The following is a 25,185-nucleotide window of genomic DNA, read 5'->3' on the forward strand; positions in this document are numbered from 1 at the left end:
ATATATATGTGAAGTAATTAGGGTAGCAAAAAGAAGGTGGGTCATGGGTGAGCCTGTCTAAGAAAGAGTAGAAAGAGCATATCTAAGAAAACACTGATTACTATCATTAATCTACAAGACATAATAAAAACAACAAAAGAAGGCATAGATTCATGAGTTTTAGATATCAAGTATGAAGACTTATAGAACAGTTCATGATTCAAGTAAAGTCTTGCTTAAAAATGGAGTCTGTTAGGCTTAATCATGCTCTAAAGGCCAAAACATATGCTGACTCATTCATAGTGTCAAAAAGATTCATGATAACATTTCATTACTTTTTTTTTTCTAATCAGTGTGAGGTTTTTTGCTTTCATTGTGCATTCCAATGAACACTTAGAAGGCATATATATATATATACATATATAGTAGAAGACACGCTCTGATCTAGCGGCAACATCTCATCAACCAGACATAGATTCCTGTCTCCTTAGAAATCAAGGATACAGATGTACGAGCCTATAGAACAGATCCTGTTCAAGTAAGGTCGTGACTCTCATTCTCAAACCTTCTTAATATATACTTCAGAAACTTTGGTTACCTGAGCAATGTGGGATATAAACATCAGATAACTCAAGGACCTGTTTGGAATATGGTTAAATATAATTAAATAAAATGATCAACACAATTATTATACCACAAATAATCTATATAAATATTTACCCAAACAAGATTATACTACTATTATAAATAACCCCAAATTAATCAAACAAGCACACCAAAGTGTTGAGAAAAAAAACTGTGATAAGGTAGTAAAGGACAAGGAAATGAGGGCCGACTTGTGAGGATGACACAGAAATAGATATCATTAAGTTAGAATTAGTTAATCAAGAAAGATATCATCAGGTGCTGGAATTAGTTAATCATGGAAGGAAGATAGTGTAAACTGTAAAATTATTTCATTAACAGGGGTAACTTTTCATATACAAATGCTTGGACAAATCAGCCTCCGTTCAAATAACTTAACCCCAAACCTGTGATATGTCCTCCTGTGAGATGATAGAAAAATAAAGTTGAATGCTAAACTTAAATCAAAATTAAGGTCATATCTATTGATGGATTTCACAGACAGAAAGAAAGTTCATCTGGAAACCAAAGAATAGTCAATAATGGAATGGAATGGAATGCTATGCATAATGAGGGTAGCATGTCTATATTTGGAGGGTGCACATTTGTTTTTTGGACTAATAATTGTCTGGCAAAAACTCATGCCTGCATGCCTCTCTCTTGTCAAAGAATTTGCAAAACTCTAACATTGCTCACATTTATCAATGGATACCATGGCCGCTAACAAACAAACAAACAGCTCTTGAATATAACCCAAAATTTACCCAACAAGATTATACTAAAGAGTTGAGTTGAGTTGAGTTGACTAAACAGTGATATATGGAGGACACAAAAATAGAGAGATCTCATCAGGGTATTGCAATTAGTTAGTTAGTCATGGATTGGAATGGAATGGAACTTGGAAGGGAAGGCAATGCAGGATAAGCTTTGTCAAAGAGTTGAGAGTTATCCTGCCTGCATGTTCCATGTATACAAAGAATAGGTGACTGATTGACTACCAAGACATTTATCCCAGTCAGTCCCAGAGAGTGAGAGACAATTGTGCAATGCAGAAGACTAAACTTACGACATATCAAACAAACAAACAAACAGTGCAAAGACAAAACCCTAGCTAGCCTATTGCGTGCAATCAATCTAAGGGTCATGTCATCCGCTCATAGAACGCGACGCTACCTTAGTCGGCCATTCCACGGAAGAGAATCCATTTCTCGTAACTGGTTGGACTTGGTGGTGCGTGCATCTGGAAGGAAGGTCAAATTCTTCGACAAATGCATCCACGAAATGACGAAATCCGCAAAAAGCAATCAAGAAGATGAAGATTAAACGGTGCATTTCCACGACGTAATTTCATTCTAGCACAAAGAGGAATGTGAGCGAGACATGTCATTTTTTTTGAATGAAAATGGATAAATAAATTAAATGTAATTAAATTCAAATAATGTAAGAAAGAGAAATTTGAGCGAGAGTAAGAGTTCAAATTTTGGCGGTTGACATGACACAAACTCGGCTCTTCGGATCTGAGTTGACTCACTTCGTCTTCCCTTTCTTATTCATTTAAACAACACCACCCCAAACTTAATATAATATACAACTAACCCTTTAAATTTTTCTAACATTGTTCTCATTTTGAGAAAAACGAAATTAAAATTAATCACTTTCACCCTTCTCTTATCTCTTAGTATGTATTAATTAATAATAATTTACATTTTGTTAAAAAAAAATTTTTTAATTTGACAAACAAACAACCAAAATATAACAAAAATTTATTGATATTTTAATTGCGGACAAATAGTTTAAACAAATATTTAGGTGGTTAAACAATATTTATAATCGGCCTCTTTATTAATGTATCATAAAAAGATCATCTTTTCAATATAGACATTTTTTAGTTTTGAGATTTAAATTACAATAATGTAAACGTGTTAGTTAATTAATCACCAAGTCAAGAGTACTATATCTTTCTTCTCGAGGAGGAAGAGTTAATACTTACTTTAATTAAAATATGAGTTTATACGTAATGATAATTTGTTTTATCTTATTTTTTTCTTTTATAACGTTTAAATGTTTTTTAGGTTAATTTTTAATAAATATTGATATTTTTCAAATAAATAAAAAATTAGTTACCTATGTGAATACTACCATTATTTTATTTTTAAAGCTTATTTTTGTTGGTTATTTTAGGTGTTTTAAGCCGATCAAATATTTAAACATAATCCATAGATCTTTATTTATAACTAATAAGATCGTTATTAATGTATAGTTATTAGAAGAATACATGTTATGTTGAAATTTTAAACTGATTACATTAATGGAAAGAAAATGAGAATTTGGATAAATAAATTAAATGTAATTTAATTCAAATAAATATAAATTTATACCTAATTCAAATGTAAAGTTTTGGTGAAATTTAATTTTAATGCATAAGATCGATCGAATGATAATAGATAAGATTGAATGTCAAGAGTTTAGGATTGGAAGTTGTTGGATTGATAAATAAATTTATTGTGATGGTTTAATATCCAACTATATATATCCTTATAGTCAGCCCCAAGTTTTGGGCTGCCCTAGTCCCGGAAAAAAAAAGACGATATATTTTTGTTGTCCTAGGTCTAGTTTAAAAAATTGATAAAAAAATGTTTTTTGAGATTTAAACCCATAACCATACAAAAGTTCTAAGTTTTATCTTGAACCACTAAGTTACAACATTTTATTTTTAAAATTACAATAAATTTAACTAAATAGCTTAATGTTTTTAACAAATGAGCTGCCTTAACCCGAAGGCTTATCCTCTCACGTTAATACTTTTAAGATATTTCATATCTTATTCATCAAGTTATATATTTATAATTTTAAAGCCTTTTATTTGTTTCTTGAGCGTCCTTTCAATTTTTCACTCTATTGAGTGTTTTTCGAATTCTTCGAGTGTAAATAATTATATTTTACTAAGTATAACTTTTTTTTTATATCCATCTATATTTGGATTTTGAAAGGGAGTTAGTTTTCATTGACATATTGTTCGAATTTTAAAATAATTATATAAACTAGAAAGATCTTCGTGCGATGCACACGGATAAAAATATATTGTTACAACGTCCCGCGTTTATAAAATTTGGTGTTAAATAAAAAATATAAAGTGTTATTAGCCTAGTTGGTTAGAGAGTTGTACTTGTTTTTTTAGGTTGCAAGTTCGAAACATACCTATAGAATTTTTAATTTTATTTTTAACCATTTTAAGTTTATGGGCGGGTCTACCTAGAATCCGACCCAAGTATCCATTTACTCTCACATATGTATCCAAATTAACCACAACTCTCAACTCGACAATCCAGACACTTTGAAAATTAAGCATCATTATATATATATATATTAATTAGTTAAAAAGTTGAACTTATATTGTTACAACGTCCCGCGTTCATCAAATTTGGTGTTGAATTAAAAATATAAAGTGTTATTAGTTTAGTTGGTTAAAGAGTTGTACTTATTTTGTTAGGTTACGAGTTCAAACATATCTATATAATTTTTAATTTTATTTTTAACCGTTTTAAGTTTATGGGCGTGTCAACCCAGAATTCGACCTAAGTATCCATTTACTCTCACATATATATCCAAATTAATCACAGCTATCGACCCGAGAATATGGACACTTTCAAAATTAAGCATCATAATATATATAGATTAGTTAATTAAAAAGTTGAACTTACATTGTTACAACGTTCTGCAATCATCAAATTTGGTATTTAATTAAAAATATAAAATGTTATTAGCCTAGTTTGTTAAAGAGTTGTACTTGTTTTTTAGTTTGCGAGTTCGAAACATACCTATAGAATTTTTAATTTTATTTTTAACTATTTTAAGTTTATGAGCGGGTCAACCCAGAATCCGACCCAAGTATCCATTTACTCTCACATATATATTCAAATTAACCACAGCTCTGGATCTGACAATCCGGACACTTTCAAAATTAAGCATCATTATATATATATATATAGAGAGAGAGAGAGAGAGATAGATTTGTTAGTTAAAAAGTTGAACTTATTTTGTTACAACGTTCCGCGTTCATCAAATTTGGTGTTGAATTAAAAATATAAATTATTATTAGCCTAGTTGGTTAAAGAGTTGTACTTGTTTTGTTATGTTGCGAGTTCGAAACATACCTATAAATTTTTTTATGTTATTTTTAACCGTTTTAAGTTTATGGGCGGGTCAACCCAGAATCCGACCCAAGTATCTATTTACTCTCACTTATATATTTAAATTAACCACAACTCCCGACCTGGCAATCCAGACACTTTCAAAATTAAGCATCATTATATATATATATATATATATTGGTTAATTAAAAAGTTGAACTTATATTGTTACAACGTCCCGCGTTTATCAAATTTGATGTTGAATTAAAAATATAAAGTGTTATATCCTAGGTGGATAAAGAGTTATACTTATTTTGTTAGGTTGCGAGTTCAAAACAATCTATAGCATTTTAAATTTTATTTTTAACCGTTTTAAGTTTATGGGCGGGTCAACCCAGAATCCGACCCAAGTATCCATTACTCTCACATATATATCCAAATTAACCACAGCTCTTACCCGACAATCCAGACACTTTAAAAACTAAGCATCATTATATATATATATATACATTTGTTAGTTAAAAAGTTGAACTTATATTGTTATAACGTCCCGCGTTCATCAAATTTGGTGTTGAATTAAAAATATAAAGTGGTTATTAGCCTAGTTGGTTAAAGAGTTGTACTTGTTTTGTTATGTTGCGAGTTCGAAACATACCTATAAATTTTTTTATTTTATTTTTAACCGTTTTAAGTTTATGGGCGGGTCAACCCAAAATACGACCCAAGTATCCATTTATTCTCATTTATATATCCAAATGAACCACAGCTCTCGACCTGACAATCTAGACACTTTCAAAATTAAGCATCATTATATATATATATATAGATTGGTTAGTTAAAATTTGAACTTATATTGTTACAACGTCCTGCGTTCATCAAATTTGGTGTTGAATTAAAAATATAAAGTGTTATTATCCTAGGTGGATAAAGAGTTATACTTATTTTGTTAGGTTGCAAGTTCAAAACATACCTATAGCATTTTAAATTTTATTTTTAACCGTTTTAAGTTTATGGGCGGGTCAACCCAGTATCCGACCCAAGTATCCATTACTCTTACATATATATCCAAATTAACCACAGCTCTCGACCCGATAATCCGGACACTTTCAAAACTAAGCATCATAATATATATATATATAGATTGGTTAGTTAAAAAATTGAACTTATATTGTTACAATGTCCCGCGTTCATCAAATTTTGTGTTGAATTAAAAATATATAGTGTTATTATCATTGATGGTTAAAGAGTTGTACTTATTTTGTTAGGTTGCGAGTTCGAAACATAACTATAGCATTTTTAATTTTATTTTTAACCGTCTTAAGTTTATGGGCGGGTCAACCCAGAATCTAATACAAGTATCCATTACTCTCACATATATATCCAAATTAACCACATCTATCGTCCCGGCAATCTGGGCACTTTCAAAATTAAGTATCATTATATATATATATAGATTAGTTAGTTAAAAAGTTGACTCGTATTGTTATAATGTCCCGCGTTCATCAAATTTGGTGCTGAATTAAAAGTATAAAGTGTTATTAGCTTAGTTGGTTAAAGAGTTGTACTTGTTTTGTTAGGTTGCGAGTTCGAAACATACATATAAATTTTTTAATTTTATTTTTAACCGTTTTAAGTTTATGGGCTGGTAAACCTATAATCCGACCCAAGTATCCATTTAATCTCACATATATATTCAAATTAACCACAGCTCTGGACCCGACAATCCGGATACTTCAAAATTAAGAATCATTATATATATAGATTAGTTAGTTACAAAGATGAACTTATATTGTTACAACGTCCCGCGTTCATCAAATTTGGTGTTTAATTAAAAATATAAAGTGTTATTAACCTAGTTGGTTAAAGAGTTGTACTTATTTTGTTAGGTTGCGAGTTCGAAACATACCATAGATTTTTTAATTTTATTTTTAACCGTTTTAAGTTTATGGGTGGGTCAACCCAGAATCCGACCCAAGTATCCATTTACTCTCACTTATATATCTAAATCTACTAGAGCTTTCGACATGGAAATCCAAACACTTTCAAAATTAAGCATCATTATATATATATATATATATATATATTGGTTAGTTAAAAAGTTAAACTTATATTGTTACAACGTCCCGCGTTCATCAAATTTTGTGTTGAATTAAAAATATAAAGTGTCATTATTCTATGTGGATAAAGAGTTATACTTATTTTGTTAGGTTGCGAGTTCAAAACACATCTATAGCATTTTAAATTTTATTTTTAACCGTTTTAAGTTTTTGGGCTGGTCAACCCAAAATCCGACCCAAGTATCCATTACTCTCACTTATATATCCAAATTAACCACAGCTCTGACCCGACAATCCAGACCCTTTCAAAACTAAGCATCATTATATATATATACATTTTTTAGTTAAAAAGTTGAACTTATATTGTTATAACATCCCGCGTTCATCAAATTTGGTGTTGAATTAAAAATGTAAAGTGTTATTAGCCTAGTTGGTTAAAGAGTTATACTTATTTTGTTAGGTTGCGAGTTCGAAACATACCTATAGATTTTTTAATTTTATTTTTAACCGTTTTAAGTTTATGGGCGGGTCAACCCATAATCCGATTCAAGTATCCATTTAATCTCACATATATATTTAAATTAACTACAACTCTCAACCCGACAATCCGGACACTTTCAAAATTAAGCATCATTATATATATATATATATAGATTAGTTAGTTAAAAAGTTGAACTTATATTGTTACAACGTCCCGCGTTCATCAAATTTGGCGTTGAATTAAAAATATAAATTGTTATTATCCTAGGTGGATAAAGAGTTGTACTTGTTTTGCTAAGCTGCGAGTTCGAAACATACCTATAGCATTTTAAATTTTATTTTTAACCGTTTTAAATTTATGGGCGGGTCAACCTAAAATCCGATCCAAGTATCTATTACTCTCACATATATATCCAAATTAACCACAGCTCTCGACCCGGTAATCAAGACACTTTCAAAACTAAGCATCATTATATATATATAGATTGGTTAGTTAAAAAGTTGAATTTATATTGTTACAACATCCCACGTTTATCAAATTTTGTGTTGAATTAAAAATATATAGTGTTATTATCCTTGGTGGTTAAAGAGTTGTACTTATTTTGTTAGGTTGCGAGTTCGAAACATACCTATAGCATTTTTAATTTTATTTTTAATAGTCTTAAGTTTATGGGCGGGTCAATTCAGAATCCGACCCAAGTATCCATTACTCTCACATATATATCCAAATTAACCACAGATATCGACCCGGTAAATCGGGCACTTTCAAAATTAAACATCATTATATATATATATATATATATATATATATTAGTTAGTTAAAAGGTTGACTTATATTGTTACAACGTCCCGCGTTCATCAAATTTGGTGTTGATTAAAAATATAAAGTGTTATTAGCTTAGTTGGTTAAAGAGTTGTACTTGTTTTGTTAGGTTTCGAGTTCAAAACATACATATAAATTTTTTAATTTTATTTTTAATCGTTTTAAGTTGATGGGCGGGTCAACCCATAATCCGACCCAAGTATTCATTTAATCTCACATATATATTCAAATTAACCACAGCTCTGGACTGGGCAATCCGAATACTTTCAAAATTATATATATATTAGTTAGTTAAAAAGTTGAATTTATATTTTTACAACGTCCCGCATTCATCAAATTTGGTGTTGAATTAAAAATATAAATTGTTATTAGCCTAATTGGTTAAAGAGTTGTACTTATTTTGTTAGGTTGCGAGTTCGAAATATACCTATAGATTTTTTAATTTTATTTTTAACCGTTTTAAGTTTATGGGCGGGTCAACCCATAATCCAACCCAAGTATCCATTTAATCTCACATATATATTCAAATTAACCACTGCTCTCAATCCGGCAATCCGGACACTTTCAAAATTAAGCATCATTATATATATATATATATAGATTAGTTAGTTAAAAAGTTGAACATATATTGTTATAACGTCCCGCGTTCATCAAATTTGGTGTTAAATTAAAAATATAAAGTGTTAATAGCCTAGTTGTTTAAAGAGTCGTACTTGTTTTGTTAGGCTATGAGTTCAAAACATACCTGTCGATTATTTTTTTATTTTTAACCGTTTTAAGTTTATGGGCGGGTAAACCTAGAATCCGATCTAAGTATATTCTTCTAACCTTTATACTATTTCAATGTGCATATATTGTGTTACATGACTTGAGTCTGAATTTTTCAACATAAAGTTTTATCATGGAAGAAGAAGAGATGGGTTATTATACTTTGATGGTGATGTTGATTACATTGTTTACTGTGATGTTGATGTTAGAAATCTTATCTTAAAATTACAAAAATATATATGTAAATGATTCTATAAATAAATTAAATACAATATTACAAAAAACGATATCACCGAATAAAATGTTGATTTGAGACATGTGTTTAACACATTTCCTTTAAAACAGTTCAACTGTCTCCCATGATACAACGAATCTAGTAGTGATTTAGCACTAGAATCACTATGCAACAAATTTGAAAAAGTACATGAATCGATCATTGGGTTTCAACAGAAATACTACGAGTCAAGAACTCGAAAACACTAGATTGAGTTAAAAACTCGAAGAACACTCAGATGAATGAAGAACTCAAAGAACACTTAAGACATAAAAAACTTTCGAAATCTAGAGAAACTGTGGAATGGGTGAAAAAGAGATAAAATATATTTTTAGAGTTCCAACAGGAAGGGATATTTATAGTTGGAAATTAAACCATCACAATAAATTCATTTATTAATCAAACGACTTATAATTCATCCAACGACTTTCATTCATATACTCTTGACATTTCAAGACTATTCACATTCGATCTTATCCATTGACATTCGATCTTATCCACTAACATTAAATTTCACCAAAAATTTACATTTGAATTTGGTATGAATTTATATTTATTTGAATTAAATTATATTTAATTTATCTATCCAAATTCTCATTTCCATTTAATTAATGGAATTAGTTTAAAAATCCAACAATTTCTACATTAATGAAGATTGAAAGATTTACCCGGTGAAAGGTTCAATAGTAAAATCCTAAATAGGATAAGGTATGTGTAACCCTTTAAATATTCCCTTATGAAAGTATATAACTTTAGTAGCCAATTAGTAGACTCTATGTTCTTGAACTATTCTACCATTTGTGTAAACGATTACACACTTCACATCGAATTTTTTTTGTCTTTTTAACTATAGTCTTGTGTCTTTATAATTGTAGTATGTTATTGCTCTTTATGTTTTTAACTTTAAATTTTTGCATTTTTAACTATAGTGTGTAAAAGATGGTCATTGTTGTTTTTAGTACTTTTAAATGAATATTATTAGTTTGGCATAGATGTTGCATTTATTTAATAACATTCACATTTTTCATCTTATTTGACATTATTGTATAAAGCAATAGGAAGCAATTGTTTAATACTCTATTGCAATCTATCAATATTCGTCAAAAAAATATCGATAGATTACAATAGAGCAAATTATCTTCAAATTTGGTCATAAAATAATATAAATTACATATTCTATTTGTAAATTATATTAGATATTTTTCATAACAAAATAGAAAGGAGTTAAGATTGAATATGTCGATAGTTTTGGGGTGAAATAATTCAAGAGTTAAAAATTAATTATTAAAATAGTTTAAGGGACAAAAGTAAACTATAAGAATAGTTTGAGGGATTTTAGTGAGAATAATTATGTTTAACGAAAAATTTGACATAAAGGTCATTGGTGACCCTTTTTGAAAGTTTGAGGGCGATTTGTTTTTAAAAATAATTTAAGGCCAAAAGTAAGCGATCTGAATAATTTGAGGGCCGCTTAGATAATTTGCCGTAAATAATATATACTTAAAAATCAATTTTCTTCCAAAATAATATGAAATTGTTTATTTTTATACATTTTCTATCTAAAAAAACATCATCAAACGAACTCTAGTGGTGCAAATAATTAAATATATACTGAATATTTACAATATATAAAATATCAAATTCCAAAAATATTAATCTCACAAAATGAAAAATCACAAAGCATAGGAAAATTAATGATAAATTACTTTCTAATAGAAACAATAAAAAAATTATTTTACACATTGAAACTCAGATTTAACTTAATACAGTTTATTTCTTTTAATTTCAATATATATCCATTAATAACAATGAATATGATGTATTAATTTTTACAATTTTTATTTTTATTTCAAATAACTATTTGAAATAAATTTAACTAATTAATTATCTTTCTCCACGTTTCAACCAACTTTTCATATTCTTTATACCAAATTTTTCCTTTTTTTTCTTTCCATTTATTTGATATATTTCATTATAACAACCAAATTTTTATCTTCCATTAAATATCAAATTTCTGCATTTTTTTTTTCATTTCTTAACTATATTTTACTTGACCGCAATAATAATGTTTACACGATCCACATACAAACATTTTTTGAATTCACATAGCACAAATTATATTTGTTAATAAGTATCAAGTCTTATCTGTCGACAAACACAAAGATTATTTGTACATGATTCATTAAAAATCTTGTTTGTCGACAAGAACCCAAGATCATTCGTATATGATCCATCAAAAACCTATTTGTTGATGTATAGGAGACATCGCCTATAAACGATTCAGTGTTAACTCCTATCTGTTGATAGGTATCCAAACCCTATCTATCAATAGATATCCAAGTCTTATCTATCAAAAAGCATAGAGATCATTTGTATATGATCCGTTAAAAATCTTATAAGTCGATAAATACCTTAGGCCATTCACACATGACCCAACTAGGTACGACAAATCGTTCGTACACGATTCCTTCATAAACCCCTATTTGTTAATAGGTATCAAACCTTGTTTATTAAAAAGTACAAAGATCATTTAAATATGATCCGTTAACAATCTTATCTATCGATAAACATCCGAGATCATTTATACATGACCCTCAAAAACTATATTTGTCGATAGGTACGAGAAATCGTTCGTACACGATTCTATCATAAACCCCTATTTGTTAATAGGTATCCAAAACTTGTTTATTGATAAGCACAAAGATTATTTGTATATGATCTGTTAACAATTTTATATATCGATAAGAACTTAAGGTCATTCGTACATGACCCACCAAAATCCTATATGTCGATAAGTCGAGACATCGTTTGTATGCGATTCCGCCAAACTCTATCTGTCGATATGCTGAGAGATTGTTCGTACACGATCCAGCCAAAACCCTATCTATCGATAGGCCAAGACATCGTTTGTATGTAATTCCACCTCAATCCTATATGTCAAAAGGTCGATACATTGTTTGTGCACGATTCCGTTTTAACTCCTATATGTTAATAGGTATCCAAAACCATGTCTATTGATAGGTCGAGACATCGTTTGTATGTAATTCTTCCAAAACCCTATATATCGATATGTCGAGATATTATTTGTAAATGATTCTGCTAAAATCCTATATGTCGATAGGTCGAGACATCATTTGCATGCGATTCCGTCAAAATCCTATCTATCAATAGGTCGAGACATCGTTTGTATGTGATTCCTCCAAACTCATATATATTGATAGGTCGAGACATCGTTTAATGTGATTCAGCCAAAACCCTATATGTTGATAGGTGGAGAGGTCGTTCGGAAACTATCTAACGAAAACCCTATTTATCAATAGGTTGAGACATCATTCGTACACGATTGCGTTTTAACATGTATTTAATAGGTATCAAAAACCCTATTTATTGATAGGTCGATACATCGTTTTTATGTGATTCTTCCAAAACTATATCTATCGTTAGGTCGATATATCTTTTGTATACGATTCCGCCAAAACCTTATTTGTCGACAGGGCGAGACATTTTTTGTATAACTTTGAGATGATGTTCATGATGTTCTTGGGAGCTTTTTCAAGTCTACTTAGGCCCTTGGATAAAAGAATTCAAGCCTCCATCAAATTGTAAAACCTGCAATTTTGATGTTCTTGAGGACCGAGAGGTCCGATCGAAGATCTTCATTCAAGATTGAGAAATTCAAAATATGACCGAGAGGTCTGACTAAGGTTCTTCAATTAGGACCGAGAGGTCCGACCGATGATTTTTACATCCGACCAAGAAATCGAATCTAGGACCGAGAAGTCTCACCCCGATTGAGAATTTTTACCAAGGACCGAGAGGTCTTAGCAGTCTAACCGAGAATTCTGACACCCGACCAAGAATTCTAGTCAAAGACCGAGAGGCCTAAGCACCCCGACTCCGAGAATAGTATAAATTATTTTTTATCAGATTTGATTGTATTATATGCTTATAAGAGAAATAAAGATAAATAAAAATGCATTGATTAAGGAATATTATTATATATTTAATGGTTGACAAATATATTGATATTTTATAATTGAGAGAGAGAGAGAGAGAGAGAGAGAGAGAGAGAGAGAGAGAGAGAGAGAGAGAGAGAGAGAGAGAGAGAGAGAGAGAGAGAGAGAGAGAGAGAGAGAGAGAGAGAGAGAGAGAGAGAGAGAGAGAGAGAGAGAGAGAGAGAGAGAGGACATTCCTGTTTTTTTTATTATTATTATTATTTTAGAAATAAAGAATAGATAAAAAATATCATGATTTAAGTTTTCCTTAGTTATATATATTTAATTACTTATCTTTTTATATATATATTATATTTGAATGTAGTTTAATCATGTTGTATTTATTCGGATTCTTTATGCATATTTTATGTTAATTGATATTAAGAAATAGGTAGGTGATTAGTAAAATTACAATTATTTATTTTGTGTCACAAACATAAACAATATTCAGATTTTTAGAGTTAATAACACATTTAAAATTTTGTATAATTTTGGGCCCACTTAAATTTTTATTTATACAGTTGTTAATCGGCCCAAAGTTGTTAATCGGCCCAAAGGAAAGTTAATAATTGATGGAATTAAAAATTTAAATAATGTACAAATTATTAATTTATAAAACATATTTGTTTTATAAGATTAAGAAAGTTGTGTTCATAACTATGCGGTTATTAATCGGACAAAAGAAAGTTTAATAACTGGTCGAGTTACACACTTAAAGTATATACAGAAGTTATTAATTAAAGACTAAAGTATGTTCTCTTATGTATGTTGATATGTTTTATAAATTAATAAGATAATGTGTATGTTATTAATGCAATTATTTAATCGGCCCAAAAAAAGATAAACAATTGGTCAAAATAATATTATGCACAGGTCGTAGTAAATATGTAACAATTATTCAATTTTTCATGTGAATAATTGGACTATCCAAAGATAATCAAGTGTTTCATAAGAATCTATATATATATATATATATAATGATGCTTAATTTTTAAAGTGTCCGGATTGTCGGGTCGAGAGCTGTGGTTAATTTGGATATATGTGAGGGTAAATGGATACTTGGGTCGGATTGTGGGTTGACCCGCCCATAAACTTAAAACGGTTAAAAATAAAATTAAAAATGCTATAGGTATGGTTCGAACTTGCAACCTAACCAAACAAGTAAAAACTTTTAACCAACTAGGCTAATAACACTTTATATTTTAAATTCAACCCAAAATTTGATAAACCCGTGACATTTTAACAATATAAGTTTAACTTTTTAACTAACTAATCTATATATATATATATATAATGATACTTAATTTTTAAAGTTTCTGAATTGTCGGGTCGAGAGCTGTGGTTAATTTGGATATATGTGAGAGTAAATGGATACTTGGGTGGATTGTGTGTTGACCCGCCCATAAAATTTTTACCGTAATATTTTTTCACGATTTTTTATATTATTACTCGTGAAAATGCACGAGATACATGCTAGTTATTGTTAATATTTGATTACTACAAAAGAGTACCGTTTGCAAGTTGATATTTAATATTTAAAGACTAAATATTAATATTGCGTTTGGTATCTTCGGATGAGAACCATTATTTTGAATGTATATAATTATTAAATTTATGTAAACATGGTTATTCAATTATTTTGTTATCTAATTAAGTTAATAATTTTTTATACTTATTTTTGTCAAAATTAAAAGTTCTTTTTATATGATAAATCCATAATTTATTCTTTTAAAAATTGTATCTAAAAAGGTTAAAATTTCTAACTATTATTAGAATAAGTTATAAATACACCATAATATATGTTTTATTTTGTTTCAAAATTAAATGCATTAAAGTTAGAGTTACACTAATGTATTATCATGCATATAATTTGGATTTTCTTATCCACACTTAAGTCAATTATATATGAATTAAAGTTGTGTAAAGGGAGACTTAGTCTCTAAAAGAACTCACATCATATTATGTGTAAGAAAATAAATGATCAAACAAAAATAACATAAATGGTGTTCACCTAACATATATTGTCTTTTACTTTAAGAGTAATAGTCGAACTATTTAGAAAATAAAGAATTCTAAATATTTGATTATCTATTGAGTATATTTGGACAAACACTGAAATTATGGATCCATTCACTAAATATTTTCTACTCGGGGTCTTTCATAAACATATTATTCATAAGGGTATTGAATATGTATATGATATAAAATTTTAGTTAGTTGGAGTTTGTATTATAATGATTGTATATATATTATTTAAGATATATATGCGCATTAAAGATTCAATTTTAAAAATTAAGTTTTAGTGAGAATTTGTATTATAATATTTGTATAGACATGTTAAAAATCACGTTACATATTAATCCATACTACACACCCATTTAATCATTTGGTAATTTAAAAAGAATATTATTCTACACCTTATTTATTGGTATCCATACTACACACCCATTTAATCATTTGGTAATTTAAAAAGAAAATTATTCTACACCTTATTTATTTATCCAATCATAGGACATGCGTCTAAAGGTAATCCAAGACTAAGCATGTATCTAGTTTTGTATCATTTTGTTCCTAAATGATGCGTCTATGTCATGGATTCTTAATCTGTTATGATTTCAAGCTTTGTAGAACATTATTGTCCCCTCTTAACTTACATGCCCATGATAATGAGCCCGACCATTATAAATTGAATTGTAATCAATTATATTCATAACATTAACTTTACTCTCATTAAAGAAGACAAATAAGAGAGATAACAACTCTTGTAATTGTTCTTTAAGATATTAAAAATTTTATAAATTTTTTTCTAAATTTTGTGAATGATTCTCTTTCTAGGCCCACTATTCACATACAAGATTTGCACCAAGTGAATCAATATCTGAGTTTTACAATACTACACAAAAGACCTAGAAATACGATAGAGGATTCTCGATCCAATCGGAGACCAAGGTCCGATAAAATTAATCTAGGACCGAGACTTAGGACCCATGTTTTTGAGTTATGATCGAGACCTATGACTGATGTTCTTGAGCTAAGACTGATAAATCTGACCGGGGATTCCCACCTATGACCGGTAAAATTCAGACATATGACCGAGAGGTCTAACTTGGGACCGAGACTCCTAGGACCCACGACCGTGAAACCCAAACTTAGGACCAAGATGATCAAGATCTAAGACTAAATGATCCAAACCTGGGACCAAGAATCCCAGACCCGGAATCGAGGCTCCAAAGACCAGGACTGAGGATCTTAGCCTAGAGCTAGCCCAGACCAAGAGGTTTATACACCTCGCTCGAGAAACATAACCCCATGCTAGTCCATGACCGATAGGTTTTTACACCTAGTACGATAATTTCAGCTAAGGACCTAGATATCCTTAGCACCTCAACCTAGGGACTCCGATCCTTCGACCGAGTATCTTGAACCCCGATTGAGAGCTCCCTAGGCCTAGACCGAGCCTCCCGATCCCTGAACAATAAAATAGGACTGACCCTTATGACCGACTCCGATCTTAAAGCCTGTTTGATTCTACTTTTCAAAACCTAATATTATTTTTATAATTTTGGACCCAACACAATTTCTAATCATCCCAAGAGATAAAAAATAATTTCATAATATTTTCAAGATGTTCCCAAACAAATATTTTGACTATAAACTTTGTTTGGTGTTTATTTCTAAACCCTAACATTCTTATAAATGACAGATATTCTTCAGATATTTTCACCCTAATTACCAAACGCAATAGGTACCAGCATTTAAAGTATTGATGTTCAATACTTTAAATAATGTTAAGCTTATAAGCATAACTATGATCGGAAGAATAAAACGGTTAAAAACTCAAAACGTGATATAACCGATTTTTAAAAGTCAACTTTATAAGTAAAGATTGTTTTCGAACGGATACAAATGATGAAGCGCGAAAGTCTTTTCCCGAGTATTACCAAACTCGAACCCAAAATAAAACTCTAATGTAAAATACGTTTGTACACGCTAACCTTTTTATTGATTTTTCTAAAATCAATTAAAAACTCTATCTTTAAATAAATAATATTTTCTTGAATCAATTATGCTTAACTAATTTAAATCGAATTTCAAATCAAAGCGTCATTGAATTATAACAAATCCCTAAAAATTAATTATTTTTACATAAATAATTTTAAAAACAATTCGGTAATATCAAAATCTTTTAAAATAATATTTTATTTTTAAAAAAAATCTGAATCCACGTATCCTGCAAACGCGTGCTAAATTACGAGGGTGATTTCCTGAAGTTATAGAACTCAATATAAATTTGAAGTTAAAAAAAATAAAAAATAAATGATTTTTTTACTAAACAATCTTGAAATTTAAATTTTTTTTAAAGTAATTATTAATTTATAATTTCGCTGGGACAAATATATATACACAATTATTTTTAAAAAAAAAATATCTCCTTATTTTATCTTTTATATTGGTTCCAAATTGAGACCGGACAAATTATTAATTTTTTATCAAAGTTATTAATTTATAGACGTTTTACTATATAATAAAGTAAATATAAAAATATCATTAAGAACTCACCCACTAAAATAAATACATAAATAAAAGTCATCATGACGTGGAATGAGGCTCTAACCATGCTCTGCTACTTTTTTAGCAAATTTTTGATTGTGTTTCCTTTATAAAAATCGTATACGTTATTGAACTAGCTCTCGAATATGATTCTCTTGCGTGCATTCACTATAATAATTTATATACTACCCACAAAATAATGATTAAGATATAATATTATGTAAATTTTTCTATTTACGTATCCGAGTTGATAATCTTCTAATTTTTCTTTTTAAACTATGCTAAATAAATACATATCTTCGTGTATTCTCCTATATATTTAAAAGTGAGTCATGCATGTCATTGCTCAAAATTGTATGAAAAACAACACATATTCATTAGTTTCAAATCGATTTCATCAATCGTACTAAAGATTGATTAATGAGCAAGGCAGCACGCCATAAGTACAATGACGTCATGAATTTTTCTTAAAATTTTTACACCTCTAGCCGAGGCAGCAAACAACTTCTGCAATTCCAAGAACATTGGATTATTGTTTGAACTTTTGGGAAAGTAATCAGGCAACCCATTCGTGAATGAAGATGATATCCCGTGGTTATAAATTAATGACATGCACAACATTTTCTAATAACGATAATGCATGTTAAAGGTCCTTTGTTCATGGAACGCGTCAATGTTCTAGGAATTGCATAAATGCATGAGTTGGTCGCTGTTAGAGGTGTAAACATTCCAAGGTTAAATAATTTGGTTTTCAAATTTATTCTCTAGTATTCTGAAGTAGATTACATTAAGGTTTGTAACAACAACTTCTTTATTATGTATCTTATTGTTGTTACAATTAATAATCAATATGATATAGTCTATCAACCAATTGTTGACGAACAACTAGAAGCCATTATTGTGAGGTTAGACATTCTATGTTCAGGAATAAATATAATGTTTCATAAGCAACTAACTAAAATTATGTTTTTTAATTGGTACATGTATAGTAAGGAAACGCTACAAGGCGGGCTAGCTGTCAACAAGAAGAGATGCGAAAAAGGTTTATCCTAACTTAAGGTTGAAGTTGTTGATCTAGTGTATGAAGAGGGAACAACAACTGGAGGCTGAGAAAGATCAACCCTAAGGAGCCGCGAAACAGAAAATCTTGAGAAAGATCAACAAGTGTAAGTTATAAGTTCTTATTGTTGTTTTAAAGAGGTCACTATATAGATTGGCTTGTTTGATTTGGAAACAACTATTCACATACAAGATTTTCACCTAGTGAAGCAATATCTGAGTTTTACAATAATACAAAAAAGACTTATTAAATGGTGCAGAGTTCAATGAAATGCACACATGTAGAGAATTCAAAAGTCAAAACTATTTGCAATTACCTGAGCTTCTTGCAAGAAGTGGTTGATGACAAATATTTTGTCATCTGATAGTGGAGTAAGTGATGAATTCCTTTGAGGTGAAATGAAACGGTTGGAGAAGGACAGGATTCCTGCAGAAAAGGAAAACTGGGAGAATATTTAGTGATGAACGAACTCAGTTTCTTGAACAAAAACAGATAAAAAAGGCTTACAGTCATGGCCCTGGTTATCCTTCCCATTCATATGATTAGACAAAATGGCTACTTGCAACATGAAAGTGTCTACAAAAGTGTCTCTGCACAAGGTTGATGAACATTTATATTTGCATCAATATCCATTCATGGACAACAATACCAGAAATGAATATGCTGTAAATCATAATAACAGAGTAACCTACATGTTTTACAGATTAATGACAAGAGAGCTTCTAGTGAAGAAAGCAACTAAATATCTTAATTGTGAAACAGACAATATTACAGAATACATAATTGTGAAAACAATGGCATCTAACGTACATTATATATGCAACACAAACAAAGCCGTTAACAAGTGATACTACTAGATGAGATTATGAAAACGGTAGCATCTAACAAACAAACAGACAAACAGATGGCATACCTCGAATCATTTCCTAGATTATGGAGTAATTCAAGAGGATATGGCAAAATCAAGCTTTATCAGATGAATAATAATAAGCAAATAGCAAGAAATCTTCATTTTAAATGTGCTGACCTTCAGATTATGCAAACCATCTCCAGCCCTAATGCTTATCTAAGAAAACACTAATTACTATCATTAATCTACAAGACATAATAAAAACAAGCTAAAAGTCAATGTGTAATAAACTATGGAAAGTATAGAGTAGACTCATTCCCATAAACTTGAAGGAGCCGACGCTCCAAGCGGCCGTCTTAGCCATCTCCTGAAGGTCATCATCGACTAAACACCTCCGATCAGCTTCACTTCATCATATCCGATTGAAAGTGTTTGCTAAAAAGTAAGCCCTAAATGTAATTGTCGTAAAGATTAAGTACTAAACATGGGGAGGTTTGGCCTGAAAAGACAAGAAGAATCAAGGCAGTAGTAATATTATACCACCAGCTATTAAAAATCTATCTTCAGATAATTCATTAAAGCCTTTCCTTCCCAAAGTAGAAAAAAAACCTTTTCCAGTGATGTTTTGCTTTCAGAGTGCATTTTCATCAAACACCTTGAAGGCATATATATATGTGAAGTAATTAGGGTAGAAAAAAGAAGGTGGGTCATGGGTGAGCCTGTCTAAGAAAGAGTAGAAAGAGCATATCTAAGAAAACACTGATTACTATCATTAATCTACAAGACATAATAAAAACAACAAAAGAAGGCATAGATTCATGAGTTTTAGATATCAAGTATGAAGACTTATAGAACAGTTCATGGTTCAAGTAAAGTCTTGCTTAATCATGCTCTAAAGGCCAAAACATAGTGTCAAAAAGATTTTAGGTGAGCCTGTCAGACAACCGCTAGACCAACCCAGCCGGGGCCGAAGCACCGACTGAGAATGATCCTCTACAGCAGTATGACCAGAAGCCGGTGGTCAACATGGCCGTTAATCACGCTCTGGTCTAGCGGCAACATCTCATCAACCAGACACAGATTCCTGTCTCCTTAGAAATCAAGGATACAGATGTACGAGCCTATAGAACAGATCCTGTTCAAGTAAGGTCGTGACGCTCATTCTCAAACCTTCTTAATATATACTTCAGAAACTTTGGTTACCTGGGCAATGTGGGATATAAACATCAGATAACTCAAGGACCTGTTTGGAATATGGTTAAATATAATTAAATAAAATGATCAACACAATTATTATACCACAAATAATCTATATAAATATTTAATTATTTACCCAAACAAGATTATACTACTATAAATAATCCCAAATTAATCAAACAAGCACACCAAAGTGTTGAGAAGAAAAACTGTGATAGGGTAGTAAAGGACAAGGAAATGAGGGCCGACTTGTGAGGATGACACAGAAATAGATATCATTATGTTAGAATTAGTTAATCATGAAAGATATCATCAGGTGCTGGAATTAGTTAATCATGGAAGGAAGATAGTGTAAACTGTAAAATTATTTCATTAACAGGGGTTAACTTTTCATATACAAATGCTTGGACAAATCAGCCTCCGTTCAAATAACTTAACCCCAAACCTGTGATATGTCCTCCAGTGAGATGATAGAAAAATAAAGTTGAATGCTAAACTTCAATCAAAATTAAGGTCATATCTATTGATGGATTTCACAGACAGAAAGTTCATCTGGAAACCAAAGAATAGTCAATAATGGAATGGAATGGAATGGAATGCTATGCATAATGAGGGTAGCATATCTATATTTGAAGGATGCACAATGAGGGTAGCATGTCTATATTTGGAGGGTGCACATTTGTTAGTTGGACTAATAATTGTCTGGCAAAAACTCTTGCCTGCATGCCTCTCTCTTGTCAAAGAATTTGCAAAACTCTAACATTGCTCACTCACATTTATCAATGGATACCATGGCCGCTAACAAACAAACAAACAGCTCTTGAATATAACCCAAAATTTACCCAACAAGATTATACTAAAGAGTTGAGTTGAGTTGAGTTGAGTTGACTAAACAGTGATATATGGAGGACACAAAAATAGAGAGATCTCATCAGGGTATTGCAATTAGTTAGTTAGTCATGGATTGGAATGGAATGGAACTTGGAAGGGAAGGCAAGGCAGGATAAGCTTTGTCAAAGAGTTGAGAGTTATCCTGCCTGCATGTTCCATGTATACAAAGAATAGGTGACTGACTGACTACCAAGACATTTATCCCAGTCAGTCCCAGAGAGTGAGAGACAGTTCTGCAATGCAGAAGACTAAACTTACGACACATCAAACAAACAAACAGTGCAAAGACAAAACCCTAGCTAGCCTATTGCGTGCAATCAATCTAAGGGTCATGTCTTACATTACAATCCGACGAGAGAGCTCAGCTGATGATGGATGGATGGATGGATGGGAAGAGTGGAATTCCATTCCGTCGGAGACACTGAGTGAGTGACGAGTGACGACGTACCTTCTATCTGCCGATCGTGGTCAGTCAGTCATCCGCTCATAGAACGCGACGCTACCTTAGTCGGCCATTCCACGGAAGAGAATCCATTTCTCGTAACTGGTTGGACTTGGTGGTGCGTGCATCTGGAAGGAAGGTCAAATTCTTCGACAAATGCATCCACGAAATGACGAAATCCGCAGAAAGCAATCAAGAAGACGAAGATTAAACGGTGCATTTCCACGACGTAATTTCATTCTAGCACAACTTCAAGTGAAATCATTTTGGCGGTTCACATCTCCACACAAACTCAGCTCTTCGGATCCGGATCCGAGTTGACTCACTTCGTCTTCCCTTCCTTATTCATTTAAACAACACCACCCAAAAAAACTTAATATAATATATATAGTTAATAGAAGAATACATGTTCACATTGGAATTTTAAACTAATTACATTAATCCGGAAAGAAAATGGGAATTTTGATAAATAAATTAAATATAATTTAATTCAAATAAATATAATTTAATTCAAATAAATATAAATTTATACATATTTTTGAAGTTTTGGTGAAATTTAATGTTAATGAATAGGATCGAATGATAATAGATAAGATTCAATGTCAACCGTTTAGAAATGTCAAAAGTCTATGATTGGAAGTTGTAGGATTAATGAATGAATTTATTGTTGGATCTGGAAGGAAGGTCAAATTCGACAAATGCATCCACGAAATGACAAAATCCGCATAATGCAATCAAGAAGATGAAGATTAAACTGTGCATTTCGACGACGTAATTTCATTCTAGCACAGAGGGGAATGTGAGCGAGACATGTCATTTTTTTAATGGAAATGAGAATTGGATAAATAAATTAAATGTAATTTAATTCAAATAAACGTGATAGTTAATTAATCACCAAGTCAAGAGTACTATATCTTTCTTCTCGAGGAGGAAGAGTTAATACTTACTTTTGTCGTGAGTTTAATTAAAATATGAGTTTATACATAATGATAATTTGTTTTATCTTATTTTTTCTTTTATAACGTTTAAATGTTTTTTACGTTAATTTTTAATAAATATTGATATTTTTCAAATAAATAAAAAATTAGTTACCTATGTGAATACTACCATTATTTTATTTTTAAAGCTTAATTTTGTTGGTTATTTTAGGTGTTTTAAGTCGATCCAATATTTACACATAACTAATAAGATCGTTATTAATGTATAATTAATAGAAGAATACATGTTCATGTTGAAATTTTAAACTAATTACATTAATGGAAAGAAAATGGGAATTTGAATAAATAAATTAAATGTAATTTAATTTAAATAAATATAAATGTATACCAAATTCAAATGTGAAGTTTTGGTGAAATTTAATGTTAATGAATAAGATCGAATGATAATAGATAAGATTGAATGTCAAGAGTTTATAAATGTCAAAAGTCTAAGATTGAAAGTTGTTGGATTAATGAATGAATTTATTGTGATGGTTTAATATCCAGCTATATATATACTCAGAGTCAGCCCCGAGTTTTGGGCTGTCCCAATCCCGGTCCCGGTAGTAAAAAAGACAATATATTTTTTATTGTTCTAGGTCTAATTTAAAAAATTGATAAAAAAATTGTTTTGGTGAGATTTAAACCCATAACCATACAAAAGTTCTAAGTTTTATCTTGAACCACCAAGATACAACATTTTATTTTTAAAATTACAATAAATTTAACTAAATACATTAATATTTTTAACAAATGGACTGCCCTAGTCGAGGGCTTATCGGGCTTACCCTAGGGCCGGCCTTGTATATCCTCTCATGTTGGAACTATCTCTTATATCATTCATCTAATTATATCTTCACAATTTTAAAAGTCTTTTATTTGTTTCTTGAGTGTCCTTTGAGTTTTCCACTCAATAGAGTGTTCTTCGAGTTCTTCACTTAATCAAGTGTTCTTCGAGTTCTTAACTCGTCGTATTTATGTTGAAACATGGTGATCAATTTAGGCACTTTATCTAGTTCGCTCAGGGGCGGAGCCACCCATGGGCTAGGGTGGGCTCCAGCCCCACCTAAATTAAAATCCTAAAAGAAGAATTTTTATATATGTGTTTGACATGTGAGTCTTAGCCCAGTTGGTTATGTTATTGAAATGTGATCAAACCCTGGCCTCACCTTTAACTTATTTTATTTATATATAAAATTTTGTAAATCATATAATAATATTATTTATTTTAAAATTATATTTATATAATAATTATACATTATTTTTTATTTATTTCAATATAATTAATAATACAAATTATTTATAAGAGTAAAATATAAAAATTAAAATAATAATAATAGTGTTTTATATTTCTTAATTTTAAACTATTTCAAAAATTTAAAAGAAAATATAAAATTAATATTAATAAACAAGTTAAAATAAAGAATTTGATATCCCTACTCAAGAACTTAACAAATCTCCTAGAATTGATGTTGATGTAAGTTCTCTTAAACTTGATCCAACATTACGTATTCCGATATGAAAATATCCTTTTAATCAAATGGATGAAATTAGAAGAGCTTATATCAAGATGGGGTCATAATAACCTATTAAGGATGAGATCCCCTCTTCTAGCCTAGTGACAACAAGAGGTGGATATCCCCCAGACCTCTATGAGGTCCTGGGTTCGAGCCCGTCAGGCGGCAAGTTTTGCGCCTGGTTAATTGATTAAGTATGTTTGCGGGCTATGTACTTAACCCGCGGGGATTAGTCGCACTCCATTGGAGTAGCGGAACCCAGCGTTCTCAAAAAAAAAACCTATTAAGGATGAGTACCTGCCGACCAAATTTGGAAATCAAAATCGACGGTTCCAAAGTCATTGGTTTAAGAAATATACTTGGTTAGAATACTCTCATTTGAAAGATGTTGCTTTTTGTTTCACATGTTTCTTGTTTTAACATAAGCAACCCAAAAACCTACATTTACAATAGATGGATTCAAATATTGAAAGCGAGTTAATGATGATGATAGATGCTCTTTTGTTATGCATATAGGATATAATATTTCACCACATAATAGGGCAGTTTAATATCTTGATAATCTAATGA

General features: G+C 30.4%; 1 non-coding gene and 1 pseudogene across 1 annotated transcript; both read right to left on the bottom strand.

The window, feature by feature from the left end:
• Positions 1-415: 415 nt before the first annotated feature.
• On the bottom strand, positions 416-527 carry LOC124944204 (annotated as a pseudogene).
• A 19,994-nt stretch (positions 528-20,521) lies between these two features.
• Positions 20,522-20,744, bottom strand: LOC124944200. The gene has a single exon (XR_007099848.1). It is a non-coding gene; the product is annotated as a small nucleolar RNA U3 (small nucleolar RNA).
• Between the last annotated feature and the right edge of the window lie 4,441 nt (positions 20,745-25,185).

The sequence above is a fragment of the Impatiens glandulifera genome, chromosome 6 (genome assembly GCF_907164915.1).
Source record: "Impatiens glandulifera chromosome 6, dImpGla2.1, whole genome shotgun sequence".
Classification (NCBI taxonomy): domain Eukaryota; kingdom Viridiplantae; phylum Streptophyta; class Magnoliopsida; order Ericales; family Balsaminaceae; genus Impatiens; species Impatiens glandulifera.